Source organism: Syngnathus leptorhynchus, chromosome 15 (assembly GCF_054491065.1).
Source record: "Syngnathus leptorhynchus isolate UIUO chromosome 15, UIUO_Slep, whole genome shotgun sequence".
Taxonomy (NCBI): domain Eukaryota; kingdom Metazoa; phylum Chordata; class Actinopteri; order Syngnathiformes; family Syngnathidae; genus Syngnathus; species Syngnathus leptorhynchus.
Genome location: NC_141209.1, coordinates 7,748,649 through 7,770,125, shown reverse-complemented (window position 1 = coordinate 7,770,125; position 21,477 = coordinate 7,748,649). Strand labels below are relative to the sequence as shown.

The 21,477-nt window shown below is 39.7% G+C and overlaps 1 long non-coding RNA gene across 1 annotated transcript; it reads left to right on the top strand.

The window, feature by feature from the left end:
• Positions 1-275: 275 nt before the first annotated feature.
• On the top strand, positions 276-19,478 carry LOC147045477 (uncharacterized). The gene is made up of 5 exons (XR_015068351.1): positions 276-404; positions 2,615-2,808; positions 3,311-3,380; positions 18,302-18,457; positions 18,808-19,478. It is a non-coding gene; the product is annotated as an uncharacterized LOC147045477 (long non-coding RNA).
• The last annotated feature ends 1,999 nt before the right edge of the window (positions 19,479-21,477 follow it).

The following is a 21,477-nucleotide window of genomic DNA, read 5'->3' as shown; positions in this document are numbered from 1 at the left end:
TACCTAAGACACACACGCAAACGGTAGTTCACAATAATAAATACTTTTGTTGTGTGGTGGTTTGTGGCACTGTCACCCAATACTGCCTAAACTCCTCCATATGTCATGCTGGAACATTTTCCTCCTTTTTCCTAACCCGTGGTTTTTCAGAAAGCTTGTATTTCCAGGAGATGTGTTTGAGGCTTGGAACAAACACCAAATGCACCTCAACTGGATTTGAAATTAAGTTAATCAGAGACTGATGCACAGATGCACACAATCAGCAGAAAGTTGGACCCAGCTGTTGAAGGAAAGTTATTACGTTGAGGAGACACAAAGAATATCCATTACGATAATGTTGCCACACATTTTATCCATATTAGTAAAAACAGCACATCTGAACTACTGAACATCGCCCTGAAATGGTAAGCAGAACGTTTAGTCTCTTTTAGGTTCACTTACGCCACAAGCCTTTTAAATGACTGATAACAAAACCTTTCCTGTGTCATTACTGCCTCAGGCCCCACTTGTTTATAGTCTACTGTTATTTATTGACCATATCTTAATTTCAACCCTAATGCCACTATAAACATTCTGTACTGCTGCAATGGCAATCCCTGTTCATCCTGCCAGTCAGTAGGAAAGAGCACCTCGGAGTCCTCCAAAATAAACACAAAGTTTTAATGATTTTTCCAGGTAGTTTTTTGGAGGGATGTGCTATGAGGTCCAGTAGGGCTTAGAAGCAAAGAAAGGGTGATGCATTGTTGGCATACTGAAGCGTCTATGTTTACCTCTTAGAACACAGAAGACGGTGAGATGTTCAATCCTGCATCATCCTGTCAGCATTCATATGAAGTCAAAGGACAAAATAATGGATTTCTCAAGTTCATTTGAGTACAGTGTTGACAGGTTTGACGTCTATTAGATGAATAGGTTATTGAAAATAAGGACAATTATGCAACATTTGAACTGGAAGTTGGACCTCAAGGATAAACAAGGGATTACTTTCACAAATAAGCACCTTTTCAAACTCCTGGGCCTCATTGCATGTCTGCACTTTGTGTTTCACTTCATGCTCAAGACGCCTGTTTTTTGGTTTGGCACTCTGTGTTTTCCATTTTGTTTCTGCAATACTGGCGCACGAGGTTATTATGGCTGACTCTTCCTTTTGGACAGCATCTTGAAGAGAATATATGCTTAGTTAAAGTTCAAATGTTGCAAAGCATAGTACAGTACAAGTCGTAAATTAGTTTTTATTGCAAGATGTCAGGGAACAAAAGTAATTCAATTCGACCTTTCACATCAAATATAATCAAGGATGGTGGCAAGCCTCCAATTTGATTGAATTTTATTTTCTTTTTTAAATTATACCAGTCAAACATTCACTATCATTCAACATATATTCACTCGATGGTAAACGTTTTGACTAAGACACATTGTGTGATGTGTCTGAAAAATGACTTGTTCTGGAATATTGAGAGAGAAAAAAAAAAAAACGACATTGAGCTGCAACTTGCCCCCACGCATAGAGTGGACAGCCTGTGACATGAACCGCACAAGCCTCTTTTGGGCTTTGGAAGTTCAGCAATCCACATACACTATGTTGTACCGTATTATTTTTTTGAACCATAAAAGATAGCGTTTCAGTCGAGGAGGATGCAGGCTGCTTCAAAAGTGTACCGTATTTTCCGGACTATAAGGCGCACTGGACTATAAGGTGCACCTTCAATAAATGGCCCATTTTAAAACTTTGTCCTTATATAAGGCGCACCGGACTATAAGGCGCACCATTGATCAATGGCAATGGATTGCCACTCAAAATCCATCATGTCAGATTTTTAATCCAAATCAAATCATTCTCCATTTTATCTTTTTTATTTCAACTTCAGACGCAACAAATTACATTATAACCACAAAATAATGATCCATAGTCTATTTGATTCATGATTCATAGTCTTCAGCGGGTCACTTATGATTGATTTCATGACACAATGCTCCGGGCCAGTTTAAATTTAGGAATTTGGTCAATATATAAGGCACACCAGACTATAAGGCGCATTGTCGGCTTTTGGGAAAATTTTAGGTTTTTAGGTGCGCCTTATAGTCCGGAAAATACGGTACATAGAGCTAGATGAGAATAAAGAGAAAAATAGCTGGGCTCCATCCCTCTTATTTACTTGAGTGCACTTGGTACAGTATGTACCGCTTGCATACATCTTTACCACATGTTTTGTGTACATTTGAAATTGTAAATATGATTAGTTACTGTTGTCATCAGTTTCTACTGTATTTGTATGGCTTGGCAGTGGCACGGCAGCAAACAATCATTGAGATTCATTTTTACATAATATTCAACAGTCTGCTGATGTGCTTATGTTACACGCAGCGAGGGGATGAGTATTTGGCGTCAGTGCTCGGGGACGTATTGGGATCTCCAAAATGTCCCGTGCGTGGGACCCCTTAAGAATTTCTCCAGATGTTCAAGACATATAATCTGCTGTTGACATTGGGCATCATGCCACTTCCTATCAAAGCATCCCACACGCCTATATGCCGTTCAGCCAATAGTTTAACTTTAGTTGAAAGAAGAGTTCACACACGAGTCCCTTGACCGCTTTTGCACATTTTCATGCAGGCTGAGATCACGCACTCGGTGCAGCTTTGCAGACGCTGACAAAGCTGCGTGTCCTGCGGAAACCACGATATCCACTTGGCTCACTGCTGCCGTGATTCTGTGAGTGGCAGAGGCAGCCAGTCGTCTTTAGTAAAGGAAATCAAAGTAGAGAGTGAAAACCTCTGTGATTTCACCATCCCAAACACCAATAAACGGTAAAAAGATGTTTTCAAACAATTCTGTCAGTTTGAATTTATTGTTTCAAAGAAGTAGAGTCACTGTTTGGAAGAAAAAATAAAAGTTTGAAATGATGTTTCAAGCAGATGTTCTAGTTTTTGAGTTAAGTCTTTGTGTGCGAGTGTGTGTGCATGTTTGTGTGTGTTATTGCAGCTGGAATGTGCGATGACCTGGTTGGATAATGAGAAAAGATGTTGAAATTGTCGCATTTCCTTTCACATTCAGACGTTACGTATTCATCTCATATCTTCAGGTCATTGACCTATTTAGATATTTGATAAGAGTAAACTGAATTATGGTTATTATTTGAATGGTTGTAACATGTTGGCAACGTTTGGGTCACACCGTCCAATAATTTAATATGTGTCTGTGTGTGTGTGTGGGGGGGGGGGGGTCTTTTTAGTTTTCTTTGTTTTGTTTTTTGTTTTTTTTTTTGTTCCACTGCTAGTCACCAAAAGGTTCCTCGCTTTTATTTTCCAGATGCTCCCGTGGTGCCACCATGAGGTTGGAATTTGTGGGTTGAAGATACAAATACAGTTGAGTCTGCAAAGTGAGTGTTGATCAACCTTTGAAGTTGAGTTATTTTTTCTCACACCGTACATATACTTTAGAGTGAATGACGTTTTATATTATTTTATAATTAATCTAAAGTGACCCTAAGGAAAGGCATAAAACTATGCCAAACAAATTATTAAAGTATCTAGCTGTGAAATCGACATAAATCTGTTCATTCACAACATGAGGGAAAATTATTACGTTTTTTTTTTTTTTTTCTATGACCCATAGTGCAATCTCCGTTATTGGCAACAGTTTAGTTGTTTTCAGTGACATAGCATAGCTTAGTCACAGCCTACTTTATGTTATATAATATTAATGTGGTTTTTTTTTGCTTATCATCGTGTGCAAACATATTTGTGGGCACTGTGGCGGTGCAAGTCAGCTGTCTGACAGGTGCGAAGGGTGTTAGCTTGTGTAAGTAAACACTATTTGAGTCAAGTTCAAATGTAATTATTGGGTGCTTTCATTTTTATTTTAGGAAACATAAAGGGTGGTCGACTTTCCCAAAAAAAAAGAGGGAAAAATATCCAGTTTGTTTGGAGTTTCAGATGTGATAGTATTTTTGGTATCACTCAGAGCAAAAGGGGCACCCCTGGCTTTCTCTGATTGCTAGCTGTCAATTTTTTTAGGGGGTAGACTTTTAAGGGTTCGTCCAAATTGGGGCTGAAGAGCTACCACAACAAAGGTTGAACTCTGCTTCTGCAGCTGAGACGCATCAGAAAAAGGAGCTGGGAGTCGACTTGAAAACTGATTACTGATGTTTGATTACAGCGTGCGGTACTCTCAAAATGTTTTACATGTGTAGCCCAACTTCCTCTTTGTTTTTCTTTCCTAAACTCAGAGCTTCAATGGTAATAAAAGGAAATCAAAATGTGAATACAGCAGATTTGAATATGACCCCTTTTAGCTTTCATAACTTTATTTTCTTGTCAAACTACAGAGAAATAGAGTTAACTAGACACCGAGAGCACTTAAAGCGTTGGTTTTTGTCATGTTACACAACCCTGACGTGGAAAGATTTTAATACTTGGATTAATGAGTGGGCTAACGGGATCATGATACATTGTAAAAGTTTCAATAAAATTATGATAGTAATATTATTGCTGCTACTCCACTTTATAGCCCAGTTTTCAGTTTCATTGTATTATTATTATTATTATTATTATTGTACAATTTCCTTTGATTTTTTATTTTATATTGGCTGCTGAACTTCTCCCTTTATTTTTTCGTTGGACTCGTTTTTTCTTTAGGGGGGTTGTGTGCACAAGGGCCAAGTTTTCACAAATTCAACATTATTAAGTGCCTCCTCATGGCTGTATTGTGATTTTATCACTGTAATGAGACAGTACCGAATTTGCCAAATTACACTGAGTTTATGTAACAGACGATAATTGAATCTAGAAAAAAGAGGGGAAATGAGAGACATGAGTGAACATTTCCTTGTTTGGTTCCCTTATCTTTATCCTGACAGGAAACATTTAGTAAATTTAGTATGTGTTCAAATTTAACCCTAAAGTAGAACAAATTTAGGATTATGTTTTCATCTAGTCACCCCCCGCCCAACAAACGTAGTTACCATCAAGCACATTTAGCAGCTCACTGTGCCTTCAAATGTATTACTTACACTGCTTACCAAACTAGTCACTAGGAATACACGTTTGTACTGTCCTCACAATATATCCTCCAGACTTAGCTAAGGTTAAAAAGTAGCCATGGGGGCCCATATTCTCTCAGAAGAACAAAAAATATTTCCCCCCTCTGACAAGGTCACTACTTTCCTTAGCCACACAAGTCTGGCATTATATCAATAATATGAGTCCAACATAAACTGTCATAAATAACTGCGAATGGCAGTGTCATCAAACCATAGGCCCAGTCTGGTCAGGAATACTTCCACTGGTTATGTAACAGAATGAAGAAAACTGTTCCAAATTTCTGGATGGGTCCAAGTTTTCAAAACCTCTTACGTAGCTCACTTGTTCCTGTTCCTCTACTATTGGACCCAGTGATCCTTGCTTTTAGTTGTAGCCGAGCCCACCCCTGACTGACTTACAATGTAAAAGAGTAACTGATATGCTTCATATAGAGTATTTCATGACTTCCTACTTTATTGGGCACAACTGGGTGAATGTTAAATTAATGATGTCATTACCCCTCCTTGAACCGCCACCACCTCATGTTGGAGAGGTATGTGTGTTCCAGTGAGCTCAAGAGCTACATTTTATAAACTTGGCAGTGTCACCCATGATCAGCCAGAAAAAGTTCACGTAAGATGGTAGATCAGTGACGGCAAAATGACAAGCAGAATAGACACTGTGCAGTTTGTCTTGCTGCATCGGGTCCATAATATCCAGAAGGTCATGTTCCTTGTTTTTCTCCCTTGTGATAGCGTGACAATGAACACCCGTCTGAAATGCACGGTAGTATCTATTCTACAATCCCAATTACCTCCTAGAGCTTGACTCGAGTTTTGAATTATGCCCTTTCCCAGGCATGTGGCTTGGGTACGGGTCACCCATTAAATCATACCAACATCTAAGCGGTTGATCTTAGAATAAATAAATGACATAAAAATCCCAAGGATTGTTTACACCAATTTTGGTAGTTCTCGTGAGAGGTTTTATTATGATTCTTGGCATTATGGGGGCAATATGATCATCACTAACTTTAATCATGTTCCAATGGGACGACCGTCTGGGATTCATGTGACCCAAAAAGCATCCAGCTGCAGAAAACGTCATATTCATATTCTTGGGTATTATTTTAACCCGTTAGTTGCTTTGGGTGTTGGCTTTCAGCAAACAGTATACTGAGTTCCATGAAACCTTAAGGCAAGAGTTACCACCCAGTAGCCTGGTCCCTGCATGGCCATCAAGTTGAATGTGGTTGTACCAAATGTAGTCAGCCATGTAGATGCTGTAATGTTCCAGGTGGACCCTCCTGCTGAGGCACCCCTCTAAATTCTGCCTGCAATGTTTGCTTTCAACATTTATCAGCATAAACCAGCCAGCCAGGTGAGCCTTTCTGGCTGACCTTTGCCATCCACATATTCCAGGGACCCTCTGGCCTATGGGAGATCCTGAAACGTAATGTCTCCCTCTTCTGCATTGATAAATGAATTTACGGTTGGGTCATTTATCAAGTTTCCCTTGCCAAAGTCTGTTGTAACCAAACATTTCTGCTCACATCTATAAAACATATAAACAACACATATCTTGAATCTCATTCATTGATTATAACATGGCTTTGGAATGTATAATCTTGGTAGAATTAAATAAATGATACTTTCCCAAGAAGCAATGAAGAAGCACGCAAGTCTTTGGCAGAAGATAATTTAAACAGTTGGACCGGAAGGTCAAAGGGGTGAAACAGCGGGTGAACACAGGGGAGAAAAAGTGTCAAGTGTCAAAGAAGAGTTAAAAAAAAAACACCTAGCAGAAACAGTAGAATGGTATTTTGTTCTAATTCAGTGAATGGGCAAACAGGTTCATCATATGGAAAATAACAAACTAATAAACAAATAATAATTTTAATTTTGTGTATATAATTATATATATAAACATTTTAGAGTATTCATGTTGCATGTACAGTATAGACCTCTAATATTGTCATGGGCAGGTGTACACACGCACACAGCTTGAGTCCATTTGTTTTCTTTGTTTGCATGTTGGTTGTTTTGCTACACGCAAACAAAGACATGGGTTGTCGCCACTGGTGACGGCAGACTGACAGACAGATGTGCAAAGTAGGGAGATTGACGAGCAAAGTCTTTTTTCCCCTCTCTTCTGTCTCAGTAACAACAGTGCACGTCATTTTTTTGCGCACGGATCACATGCTGTGCAAGTCACGTTGGTTGAATTAAACCTCTTGAGGTCTGCGCTACCAAAGGAAGTGCATGGGAAGGGGGTGATATCATAGCCCACCAACGTGACTAAAGTGGAACCATGTTTTCCATCTCCTAGTTATCCCATCCCGCATTTGCTGACAGCAATGTTGGGTTGTCTGCCAGCATAGAACACTGATGCATTGATCGCATGACAGGTTGGAGGTCTGGCATGATGTTCCTCATGGTGCCATTCTTTTCTTTCCCCATTTGTGGTGAAAATTTACTCTGTTGACTGTTCTTCAGATAAAATGTGGTAGCAAGAGTTTAATAATTGTGGTGAAATGTACATATTATATAAGCTTTTTTTTTTTTAATACATTTTTGGGATATATTGTAGTCCCAAAAGAGCAATTAAAGCAGGCAATGACTTATGTATCCATCCATAAGAGGTCACACAACTTTCCACAAAAGGAGTTGTTCCACAAAGATCTTGTGGTGGAAGCAGTGGCCATTTCATGGCTGGGGTAGTTGAATTGTAGCTTCCTTTTACTGAATGCAACTCAATAGTTTCAATTTGCTGGTATTACAGTCTGTTCTGTTTTTGCATTGACATGCTCATCATTTTCAACAAGATCCACTAAATGACTAAATGTTCAATTGGGCCTCAAACTTGAGGGAATGAAGTCAAATGTCCAGAAATTCCATTTTGAAGACTTTTTATCAGCAAAGATAATTAATTTGACAACGATCCCTCGTGGTCACGAATCAAACGATTGGTTTGCGTGCGCTTCACATCTGTCGTCCTCTTGCAGAAGGCATCAGGATGGAATTACTTACTTTTACCCCCTTGACATTTATTTACAAGTCAGGAGATTTATTATTAGCTCTTATTTTTTGCAGGGCATCTGTGCTTGCTTGTTGCTATGTCCCCATAGATAAAAGGCTCTTTGCTCTTCTAGAAAGGTTGAATCAGGATATTTGAGCAGCTCCAAACATGGGGTTGATTAGAATCACCTTTCATAATAATTAACTACATTAATGGCAAGTGCAATTGCATTGTTGTTCTGTATTTGTTTGTCCCGATAGCAAACTGGAGGACCTTTTGCTTGAATGCAGCACAAAGTAACGAAAACTTGTCACAGAATTCCAAACAGACACAAAACATGGAACTGTGAGGTGCTAATCACGTATATTAACTCTACAATTCTAATATCACGACTGGGCTAAAACAAACTACAATGCAATATGGGGTGTGTATGCCACCCATTGATAAGAGCGCAACATTTGGGCATCAGACAGCAAAACCATTTTATTTTACATCGGCGAGACATCTGGTCCACCGCCCTCCATCATCATCTGCAACATTTATGACTGCTTGGCCGACAAAAACAGTCCACCATCCATTGCGCAAATATCCCTCTAGCCCTACCCATCAAATAAATCTGCTCTGCCACAACTGAGATCCGTCCGGAAGATTACAGATGCATTTTTAGTGCAGATATTTGACTGCATAGATGTCTCTCCCATATAGAAAGCTGTAAACATACATATATGAGATTGGGCTTTATTTTGGGCTGTCATTAAAAGTTTGATAAATGGAATATTAAACTGAATGCATAAATAGTGTTGTATAAATACTATTGATCAATTTCAATTGATTACTTGCTAATTCAGTCAAAGTGTGATTTTTTCCACATCAGACTTCTGGGAAAACTATGTCATTGCTTAATTATATTGCAATTGCTTTTTTGCGTGGGTTTTACAGCGCTTAATCAGATCCGTTCGACTCTTTTTTTAGTCTTCTAGAACAGAGAACAGATTTGAAACACATGGGAAGGAATTGAGGTTGTGTTCAATCATTATCTAACTCATCTGCTGCCATTCATGTTCCAACGCGTGTGTTCTGAAGCTTGTTGATGTGTTGGTCGGGCCTCTGGCATGCAGCTCCTCAAAAGAGCTGCTAATTAAGAGCTATCAGAGCTCTTTAAACTGATCGCCCCGTATTTATGGGTTTTAGCCAGACGTTGAGAAACGATGCACTTGTTGGTATGTGCAGAATTTGGTGTAACCCGATTGCACCTTACAGGAAGAAGCATCCCGAAGCTGATAGTTGGAGTGTTTTTTTTAGAGAGGGCGAAATAACTTTTGCTTTTAAGCTGTCCCTAATAATTAACATTTAACGACTGTGTGGTTGTGTGCATGTTCAAAAGCATACAGTATGTAATGGTGACTAAAGCATGCTATGAATATATACTGCAGTACCCAAACGCAGCAGATGTGACATTCATGTGGCCTGTGGTTTGAGTCTATAAAGATAAAGATCGTAGAGTCATACATTTCTGCCTTTTAGCCCCTGGACACATGAGAATAAGGAATTTTAAACACATACATAAATCAGAGCAATGTTAAACTTTTCGCCTTTAAGGTGATGCGAAATGTTTAGGTGATTTTAGTATTGTGTGAAGGTCATCATTGCTTGTCTCAATATTGTAAAAATTTGTGCACATATGACCAGTGTGTGAAAAGCCACAATACGTACCGTATTTTCCAGACTATAAGGCACACCTAAAAACCTAAAATTGTCTCAAAAGCCGATAGTGTGCCTTTTAGTCCGGTGCACCTTATATATAGACCAAATTCCTAAATTTAAACTGGCCTGAAGCATTGTGTCTGGAAATCAATCATAAGTGGCCCGTTGAAGACTATGAATCATGAATCACAAAGACTATGGATCATTATTTTGTGATTATAAAGTAATTTGTTGCGGCTGAAGTTGAAATAAAGAAATAAAAAATAAAATGGAGAATGATTTGATTTGGATTAAAATCTGACATGATGGGGCGCCTTATAGTCCGGCGCGCCTTATATAAGGACAAAGTTTTAAAACGGACATTTATTGAAGGTGCGCCTTATAGTCCAGTGCGCCATATAGTCCAGAAAATACGGTAGTCATATTTGTTTTTGTTATTGATGGTTCGGACTTCTGACGACTTGATGCCGAGCAATCGTTGACTTGGACTCTGCAATATAGCTTATAAGAGAACATCTCTATCAATGTATTGCACATGTAGCGTTTTTTCCAGGCCTACTGGAGCAGCCACGCATCACACACTGTGGCATTTTCATGGTAGAGACAAAAAAATAATGTAAAAACACAGCAGAGAAATCAATGTATTCAAGCTAGGTGAGCTTAGATAGTGGCAATGTAACATGGCGGCTTGTGGCTTTACTTCTCACGACGGCGTTGGCGAGTAAGTTGCATTGTTACTTTAGTCATATAAGTCTGTAAATCAGCTTTAGAGTTCCTCCTCGCAGGATTTACGCCATTCACAAAAATAAAACCCTTTGTGTTCCAATCATGGACATTTTCGTTAGAAATTAACTGTTGTGAAATTAACACCCATCGTTAACATTCACATATTGCATGTGTCTATGTAAACCTACAAAAATTTAGTGTGACCATAATGTTTAAGAGATGTGGGGCAAACTAACAGTTTGAAAATGAGTCTTAACTACTTCATTTTTTACTGCATGCATTAAACTCAAGTGTTCTAGTCCAATTTATGAGAGTCGATGACATAACTACCTCATTGGTGGGAAGACTCAAATCACACTCAAGTGTTTACAAGCGTCGCATTTCCAGAAATTACATGGCATTGTATGGAATAAATGACTACAGAGTTAAAGCATCTAAAGTAGCGTTTCTGACTCATTTTTAGTCTGCATATTGAATCTGATAAGAAGCATCTGTTTCTTTTTGCCAATCTGACAGTTGGACAGTGACACCTACTGGTTTGCTAAGCATCAACTTTAGTGACAAAGGTTATCAATGTTTGCAATTTCCATCTCTACAATTTTTTTTAAAAGTGCAATTTCAAATCAAGTTTTCAGCCTATAAACTGAGGTGGAGCAATATATCGGGGCAACAAGGAATGACTAGAAAAAACAAGTTAACTGAAACACTTCTCAGAACTGATGAATGATTTTTATTGCTCCATATATCAATCCACACACTGACTGGCCATCTGCCCCCCCCCGTAGCCCGACCCCCCATTTTCCCCATGACGTCATCCCTCACCTCTCTGGATCCCATTATCAGATCCTAAGCCTCTTCAGCTCCCCCCGAGGTATCTGTCATGTCTCGATTTCTGTGCGCTCAGCTGATACGTCTGCCATGTTGACTTAATAGTCTGCCATCAGCTCTCCTCAAGCACTCACCTCAACGCCTGACCTTTTTAAAGGTTTAAGGAAGCAAAGAATAACAAATAAAAGACCTGTCAAGTTGTGCATGGCTTGCTCTGGCACTCTGCCTTGCTTCTCGGCATTAGTGTGAAGCCACATATGGGACACAGTCAGATGGAGGTCTGGGTCGACTGTACATATTTTGACCCTTTATGGGTTATTAGGAATATAGATGACTGAAGAACTTTCCACCATACCCCCAAAATACCTGTCAGGTTATGTTTTATATCTCAAAACACATTGAGCCTATGTGTAAAAGACAAAAATAGGCTTTCAAAATAAAATGAAAAACACTTCTTGCACTCAACATCTGTGTGCCTCCATAAAAATGCCTCAGAGCGATTCTTCTGTCTGGCTTGGCCAAACATCTTGGTGAATTTATTGACATCCTGCCTTTGAGAGAAGTAAGGCCTCAGAAGCCTCAGTAGTCTCTGCATGGAGGCGAGTACTAATAGTCAAGGGTCAGAATTTCGTGGTAATCCCCCACACCTGAAGCTATGGTGAGCGCACATTCCTTCTAAATGAACTGATGATGATGTCATCATGTCTGACCTTAGTGGAAGACCAAGTGATTTTTCAGATCACAGACGGACGGATGGTGTGATTAAGATAGTGGGCTGCTTGATCTACTAGCAGAGATTTCATCTGCTTCAATCCCATAACAGAACAATTAAAAAATTCTCCAGATATCAAGGTCATTATTGGACTGACCTAATTCCATTCAAAGTAGGTCATTTCATGGTGGACAAACGTGTGACAGCCAACATTAGCCATGACCAATAACCTACAAGAAGAGATTTTATGAGGCTCTTGAGAATGATTTAGTCGACTGACCAAAGCCAAATGAGGTCATACTTTTTAAATCCTGATTAGAGGCAACACTATTTCCTGCTGTATGCTGATGATTTCTACACATGCATATGGCTACATGTGTTTCACACTAATGTTCTATCCACAAAACGTCCAGGAGAATGATTCCGTTTTTATTGCCAGACAGAGGACCTAGACAAGCTGAAGTTGGAGGAAAAGGTTTTCGTAAAGGCTAATTCCTCTCACAAATTCTAATCTATGTCAGCGTGTTCTTGGGCATACTTGAGCACTCACAGCATGCATATCTTCTCAGTAAGTGTCAATAAAACCGCTCAGCAGCCATAGAGACACACTCCCACCATAAACGTAAGAGAAGCCAGGAAGTGCTGAGTCGACAGTCTGATGTATTGTTTTTAGAGGAGAAATATGATGAGCGAAGAGATTTGTCGTTCTGGACCAGGCTTTCGGGGCCTCTATTTAATGAGTGGAAAATGAAGGCTCGAGAGCTGAATTTGCATGCAGGGCTTGGAAACTAATCATGAATCCCAGTAGGCAGTGGAAATTCAAGACGGGAGCGGCATGCCGTAGAACTGGAAGAAAGTCAAAGATGCAAGATTTACTTCTGTCAACACAAAGTTTTCACACGTGCATGGAGAAGGAAAACGTTACATGACATCATTTAAAGTCCTAATTTTCATTCGCGCAATTTTTGCATCACCACATTTACCCTCAGCACCTTCCATTTCCAGGGCATTGTTAACTTGGTGTTGTTTTACAATGATGTCATTCTTTAGGCAGACTCATATCAAAAGCAAAGATTGTTAATTGGGGAGACCGCGTTGAGTCAGAATGATGTCATAACTTCTTTTCCTGCTACTTTTTGTCAAGAAAACAGCAGAATGACTGACTGTTAATCTCATTATCACATTAGCATCGTTTGACCACATTTGGCGATAAGCAGGAGCTATAACTCAAAGCAAATTAGATCCACTAACAAGCCGAGTCTGCTTTTTTTTTTTTTTTTTTTTTAAGTAAGTATGATTTCACGGGGATAATAGTTCCAGTAAGGTCAAGTAACCTGGAATTTTCAAGCGCATGCACGGAACTAAATTAACTGGGTGTGACTTAACAAGGTGATGGCAGATTGTGTAATTAAAAAAAAAAAAGAGAATAAAAAGTACTCCATTGCGTCAGTTATTGTGCAAGCTGTTTATCCATAAGAGCGCTTGTCACTGACTACACATAGCACTTATCTGTTCCAGTTCATCCCAAAGGTGTTTGAGGAGTCAAGCTCCTCCACACCCCATTATTCAAGTAGGCCTACATGAATCAGAAAAAGGAGTTACCTCATAGAGGAAAGATACCATATGTGCGGTAGCACCAAAACAGCTACGCTAATGATGCAGGGTTACCGACTATCATCTACTGATCTTTTTACTCGGGGTCTTGATGATGTTCTTACTTTAGGTGGTCTAACATGAGCCCATTCAAAGGACTTCAAGACCACAGATGTCAGAGTGACAGGCTTGTGGTTCTGTTCCAGTATTGTCAGTTAGGGCACTGGAGAGCGCCATAATCTGTAAAAGATCTGCTTGAAGACCAAAGATGATCAGCGCTGACTGACATATTGTGCAAAATCCCCTAAATTTCATTTCAATATTGTTTTTGGGACCACTCGCAGTATATGATGTGAATGCAAGCAGTACGTACTGGGGATTACACAAACAAGTAAAATGGTTCAGCATTATTTATTAGTTCATCCTCCAAGGTTTCCATCCAGTAGATATTTTTAAGCCCACGTCGCATCCTGTTTTTCTTCTGTTGCAAAGTTGTTTCTGGTTTGTTTTGCTTCTCCAAGTTGGCCCGAAACCACACGATTATATTGATTTTTCTGATTTCATCTCAGTGGATTCAGACCACTTTGGTTCCCTTATTTTGTAGAATAGATGAAAATAGCTCTGACCTCAAACTCTTGAGGTTTGGCAGTGGATTTTGACACATTTATACCAAGAATAATATTGTCTGAGCTTTAATGTGCCCCCCCCCCCAAAAAAGTATTTACAATCGGCAAAACGAGGCCTTAAAATTTACTCTTTCTGTTGAAGCCAATACCAGCACAATGTAGCACTTAAATGTATAGCCCGCTCACATTCCTATCCCTCCATTAATTCAAAAGCACATTTTGTAAAATATGTTTCCAAATTTCTGTACTCAGCACTGCGCCAAAAAGAAAAGGGGAATCCCATCTTCAGTATATTTTACCGTGAAATGAAGCCATACATGCTTAAGTCTGCATCAGGAATTGCAATTAAGTAACAAATAAATCTCCTACATGCTGACAAGGATAGCAGAGATTTAGGGCAAAAAGGAAATCCGGTGCATCTGCATCTGTTCGGTAGCTCAACTCAGCGGATGTAGGAGTGTGTGGCTTTTGTATCTGCCAGCCAAGAACTTCTAATATTCTTAAGGGACAGTTCAAGATGGATTCAGCATAGTTACAGCAGATCGATATTAATTTAATGGTGTCATAAAAGCACATCAGTAGCACATGCTGCAGAGTTGTTGTTTTTTTTGCGTTTGAACTGTTACGCAACATGAAACCTCCCCCTTAAAAAGAAATCCTTCTATAGTAGGAGATCACGTTCTGTTCTGGGGCGACCCCCCATTTCAGTCCTGTAGGTCCGTTGCGCTGCTGACTATATAGCGCTTCAGAGCTGAGTTGAGCCACCCAACGGACGCACAGGTTTTCCACAATAAAACCGAGCATGAGCTGTGAATATCTTTTTTTCTATTGTGCAAGGTATATAAAGTTCTCCCCGTGAGTCTGTAAAAGCAAATCGAGGGTGATTCAAACCTTAAACAGCTTACACATATGGTTTTGGTAGCATAAAATAATCACATTGGTGATGATATGTGGAGTTTATTTGCTTAATTAAATTTAGATTCTTGGCAGTGGCAGATATAAAACAGTTAAGCAGTACACTGTAATGAAATTTCAAACATGTTATATACAGTTTTATACTGTAACACTGAATGTTGCCTTTCTGATTAAAGCAAATGTCAATAGTCAGCAATCAGGATGAAGCGAAATGCTATTGATATGCTCATTATGATGACACATTTTGCAGCATTTGGTAATAATTTGTGCTTTGTTCACTCATCTGTAAAGAAACTAAATTCTTGCGACCAATTAGAGAAGAAAAAGTGAAAAGCACTTACATATTGTCTGGTGCAATATTTGTGCAAAATATATTTTAATCACATATCATTTTGGCCACTATAATCATAATATCAAATGTTCATGTGTTTTATGTCTAGCCACTACCACTGAGGTTGGAAAAATATCTTTACTTGATGTCATTAATCCTCCAATTCATGTTTACCGCTTGTTAATGGGCGGACAAGCTGGCGGTCTGACAAGGATGGAACACACAATTGCAGCCCCCGACTCTCCATCCTCTTTAAAATCCACCACGGTCGGCTCACGCGCATGTGAGCTTTGAGGTCGGAAGCTGGAAAAAAAAAAGTTTGACATCAGAGAACCGCAAATCACAGTCGGTCAAGTTGGGTCCAACCGTTGCTTATGTACACGTGCAGCCACACATGCATAGCCCTCTGGCTCAACGTATGGATCAAGATAGGGGAAGAAGGACTAGAAGAAATATTTGAGGGAGTGAGGTGATCCAATTAAGCAATTACAAGCTTTGGGGCCCATACTTTCCATGACTTCATCTGGTGTTCACCATGGAGCCGTCTCCATGGCGTCTCCGGGAAGTGGTCCTGAGACAAGGAAATGGTGGTTTCTGATACAGATCAACCTCTGTCACAGTTGGGTGGGTTACTTTAAAAAGGCAGTCCGATATAGTTACTAATTATCTGTTATGAAAGAGAGAAATATAATCAAACTACCATATTAGAATTACAGAAGGTTATTACATTAAAAGCAGCAATACAATATTATTTATGTATGTATATTTGTTCTCTTGCTCTTCAGTCAATTGTGCCATTGTTGCGCATTTTCAGGTTCTCTCATCGAGGCTTCTGGCACATGCACCGTGCGTAAACTCGGACTAAATCCACCATCACCTACGAGGTGTGACCCCATTGAATTCTGAAGATTCCAGCAAGTCATATTGTGGCGTTTTCCTGAGACATGTGAATTCCATAGTGATCCATTTGGGAATTATGTCACACTCTAAATGTGAAATGGACATGCTTACTACATTCAGATTGTTTATTGATTGTTGCCAGTGATTCAAATCTAATACAGGTAAATCATGTAATTTAATCAGCACAGAAAAGACAATACGCGTGTGGTGCATCCAAAAAAAAAATCTATAACTTGTGTACCGTTATTATGCTGACTGTCCGTTGCGATCTGTGCTGTAACTCCAAGTCCCATTGGATTGTGCAAATGATCCTCACAGGTAAAGAAAAAAAATGGCACTGATGCTGATCTTTTTCTTCAATATGATATAATGTGAACGTTCAACCATCTTTGTACTCTAGTAGGAACACTTAATATATTACAACCATTGGCCGGCCAGTCGATGATCTTATATGGCCCAAACAAAAGTGTGTATCTCACCTCTGGGCATATTTACTGACGGTGTTATGTAAAGTTGGACACCACCTCCATCATCTCATACCTGTTCATCACAATGCTGGCTACAGACTGAATGGCATTGAGCTGAACTCAGCTTTATTTCATTCCAGACTGTAAAATAGGAAGATCATGTCTGCCAATGCTCAACTCTGCTTGATGTTTTCTGCATATGGAGGCTCCCCCAGAGCGGCAACAGAGGCTGTAAAATCTATTTGGGTCAGAGCACTAACGGTTGTTCCTTGTCTCAGCAGTTTAAGGGGTTCAGTGTCTTGACTCCATTTGTCTCCAATATGTTTCAGAGCTTTTTCTATGGTTGCCTACATAGTTTATCAGATAAAAGGAGGACATTTAAAAAATGATACATAGCCGTTAAGAAAATGAAAACAGCTGAAGGTTTGGCATCTTGTTTGCATATTGTTTTGAAATTCCATCTTCTTGACAGTTACACACATTCGTGCTTTGCATAAAAAACTGGCTCAAGTTTCATGTAAAGGATGAAATCGCCTACATGTAAAGGAGTTGTACTACATCGTGTTGGGGAATGCCAAATATTATTTTTTTGGGGGGGAGGTTAAGGATAGCGCAACTATAGCTCAGCTCTCCCTTGGATAAGACTGTTCTTAATCTTTTTTGCATGATTGTCTTGCAACAGAATTTTTGCTAACTTTTAACTTGATACAAAATTGTCACCAATTGTCATTTTACGAGTGAGCCCAAACAGTGGCCTACAGGCCTGTATCAATTACCAACATAGATCTTCCAAAGAGCGCAATGTTTCAAGTGAGACTGGACATTATGCAGTGAATCAAAAGTGTCTCCTGGGCTGTGCGGGACTGGACATGGTTCCAGGTACACAGGCATATTTCCAGGTACCAAAAAAACCACTGATGGAAAACATCTATGGCAGCAGTGGACCAAATTTCCTCATGTGGCCTTCAGATGTCTGAACCTAGCATTCAGAAAAAGAACATTCCATCAGCAGGCTGCATCTCAGAGGGAGCCTGACCCATGAAAGTCACTACCCAGAATGCATTGTGACAAACATATATTCAAATGAAATTTTAGCTATTAAGTTGGGGTTCCTTTTAACACGTTATGTGATAGTTATGTGTTTGAAAAATGTTCCTCCATTGCATCCATGTGCACCAAGGCCAAATGCAATGTCATGTCATGTCTATTTCAAGGACTACAATTAGCTGAAACTCCACACTAACACCTGTCTTACATCATATAGGGCAACTATTCATCCCCACTTAAGGCATGTCATACAGCAATATAGAACTCAGACAGATTCAAAGTTTTTGTATATGCAGGTCACAGCTTGGTTCCCTGGCACTCAGTTGTGTTGTTATAGCAGACGTTGTGTTCAGTGTATCAGTAAGGGGATTTACCTTGTAACTCAAAGACAGACTGGGTGTGTTTCCTTCAGGTGTTTGGTGTGTCAGCAGCCTCGGCATGGGGTGGAGTACTTGTTTCTTCATCGGCACCGTGCATGTATGCACAAATCACGTCTGACAGACTATCTCGACAAACACAGCAGATATGCACAGCTTCAAAGCAACGTAATGGTTCGAAACCAGAGGCAGTAGGTGACTCCTTTATGAACTTTTGTGACCTTCACTGTAAAGTGCCAGCACTGCATACATTATTGGTTATAGGTTCTATTCTATATATATACTACATATACGTACAGGTACATGTATACGTATACGTACAGGTACATATACGTATACGTACACGTATACGTACCTCTTATATATATATATATATATATATATATATATGTATATATATATATATATATATATATATATATATATATATATATATATATATATATATATATATATATATATATATATATATATACCATAGCATGAAATGAGAAGTTATTTACTCCATGTGATCGAAAAAAAATTATTTTTACACCTGCAGTCAACTTAATGAGGCCTAACATTCCACCCAGAACTCCATCCATCTGGACATCCATCTGGTCCAAGAAGCATGGCATTCATCAGTGAATAAAAATCAATATGCATGTTTTCCTTCTCTGTGAGATTGGATAGAGGAAACTGATATACAGGTTTTTGCATGACTGCAAGTCCTTGGAGGGTCCTGCATCAGTGTTTTTTTTAACAGCAGCTCCTCTAATAATAATTTCTGACAGAAACTTTACTTAATACGCTTTTGTCTGAATTAACCCAATTTCTCACTTTGGTCAGACGGTACAAATGTTTTCTTTCAGTGTCCTGTGGACATTGGACTATTCCATGATTTTTATCAGGAGAAAGATACTTAACACCGGGTGTCCTTTAATTTGGCAAAATGTCTTGAAATTTTTGAATTTATGACCTGTTAACCTTGTTGATAATTAGATTGTGGAAGTTTACATTTTGAAAAGCTGGCCGCCACGATCTTACTTCCAGATAACTGTCTTTGATTGTATCATGAGAACTAGTAGCTAAAAGGAAGTACGCCTCGGAGTTTTATATGATTTACATTCCTGTTAAACTCCTTAATCTGTGACAGGAAATATTTATACAAGGTCAAGTCTGCCGAAGTCACAGGACAGATGTGACGAGGCGACAGAGGTTTGATGAAGAAGAGCAAGGCTGCGGAACAGCAGTCCATTGCTATATTATTATATCACAGTGATGCGGATGCAATAAAATCCCCTTCAAAGAGTACAAAATGCACGCTAGATCTTTGTTGCGCCTTTTTAAGTTTAAACCGTGGACTTAATTTTGCTGTTAGCATGAGAAGAGCAGATGCTAAGGCAATCTGGGATCAAAACGAATTCCATGGAAGACTCATCTAAACAAGAAGGGCATGCGATAGTAAAACAGAGGCTAACATTTTCCTGAGATATAAGCCAAAATACTAGATCCCCCATTGGTGAAGGCATGTTTTTATTTCCCTTTTCTAAGACCCACGCTTTAAAATCCAGCATAATGAGTACTACAGACTTTCTAAGACTCCATGAAAAACTTTGTCATTGGGCGAGAGGCAGGGTACACCCTTTAGTGGTCATGTAACATCAATCTGTCCATTTCCTGAATCCCCACAAAGGTCGTGGGCGAGCTGGAGCCTATCCCGCTGTTTTAGAGCGGTAGACGTGGTATACCCTGAACTGGTCGCCAGCCAATTGCAGGGCACGCTTAAACAAACAAACAAACAAACAAACAAACACCCAAACTCACACCAACGGACAATTTGGAGTGGTCGATCGGCCTACCAAAACCCACGCAGGCACAGGGAGAACATGCAAACTCAACATAGAAAGACCGGCGCAGGAATCAAACCCACAACTGTGAGGCGGACGTGCTAACTTGTGCACTTATTATATAATGAAGAAAGTAGCTCTGTTGTAAACTCCATCTCAGCTGTGACTCAGCCTTTAAGTGCTTACTTACTATTCTCCACCTATACGTCAGTGGAAAAACAGAGCAGGCGCATTTATTTGCCTTTCTCCCTCCATTCATTAAACCTGTGATCCCTGCTACTACATAACCTCTCATGTCACATGTATTTAAGAGCAAGGAAACATGGATCTGTGCATTTCCCATCGAAAGCAATCAGAGCGGCTGATGACACAACTCCAGACGTCTGAAAACTTGTATTTGAGTCCTAATCAGTATTGCAGAAACTCCCACTCATTGTGCGGTTGAGACACATAATAATCCCCCGTCAGTCAGATGTGGGCCTGTTCAAACACAAGTGTTTCACAAGTCTCTCCTTGCAGTCTTTTGTACACACAATAATCTTGCTACGATCTTTGCTTTCATTTTTTTTCCTCTTTCGCGCTGACTGGTTTGCTCTTACCTCCAGATACAGTGCAAACACCCTCACACATACAGGAGCAAAGGCACAAGCCCACTTCCACCTGTTACTGGTTACTGTAATTGGCCAGTGAGGTTTGGGAAATGTATGACAGCTGAATCTCGGGCAAAAAAAAAAAACCTGACCCTGGCGAGAAATGAGTGGAAAATGAGGCGAGGGCCCGCTTTGCTCCTGGTGTGCATGTGCACAACACCAGTTTAGTCTAGCCTTGTTCCTACTGTGAAATTATTCATTCTCTCACACACACACACACACACACACACACACACACACACACACACACACACACACACACACACACACACACACACACACACATATTTTTAGCAAGTACGTCTCACCTAGACATTTCGATGAGTGTGAGGCAGGCAAGTCAAAAGAGAGCCATCCGGAGCCAGACAGAACCAATCAGTCACACTCCAAGAGCTTGTGTTGTTGGAGTCATCTTCCCACTGATGCGCTTTCAGCATGATGAAAACAATTTCATTCTGCTGCAGTGCAGATCAATAGGCTGGAAAGATAAATATACAACAAGTGGTGGTGAAATGTGTAAAGAGGAGAGATGAAACATGTTAGAGAGCTGAAAGATATACGAAAGGCCATATTTTACTGTGGAATGTGGACACTTTGATGCCTTCAAAGTACGCTTTATGGGAGGATTCCAAAGTGTCTTAAGGCACTAGTCTTGATGGGTTGAGCCAAAGAAATGCGTCATTAAAAGGCAGGAAGTCATCACAGTCAGAGTTTGTGAGACTTAAGCAATGA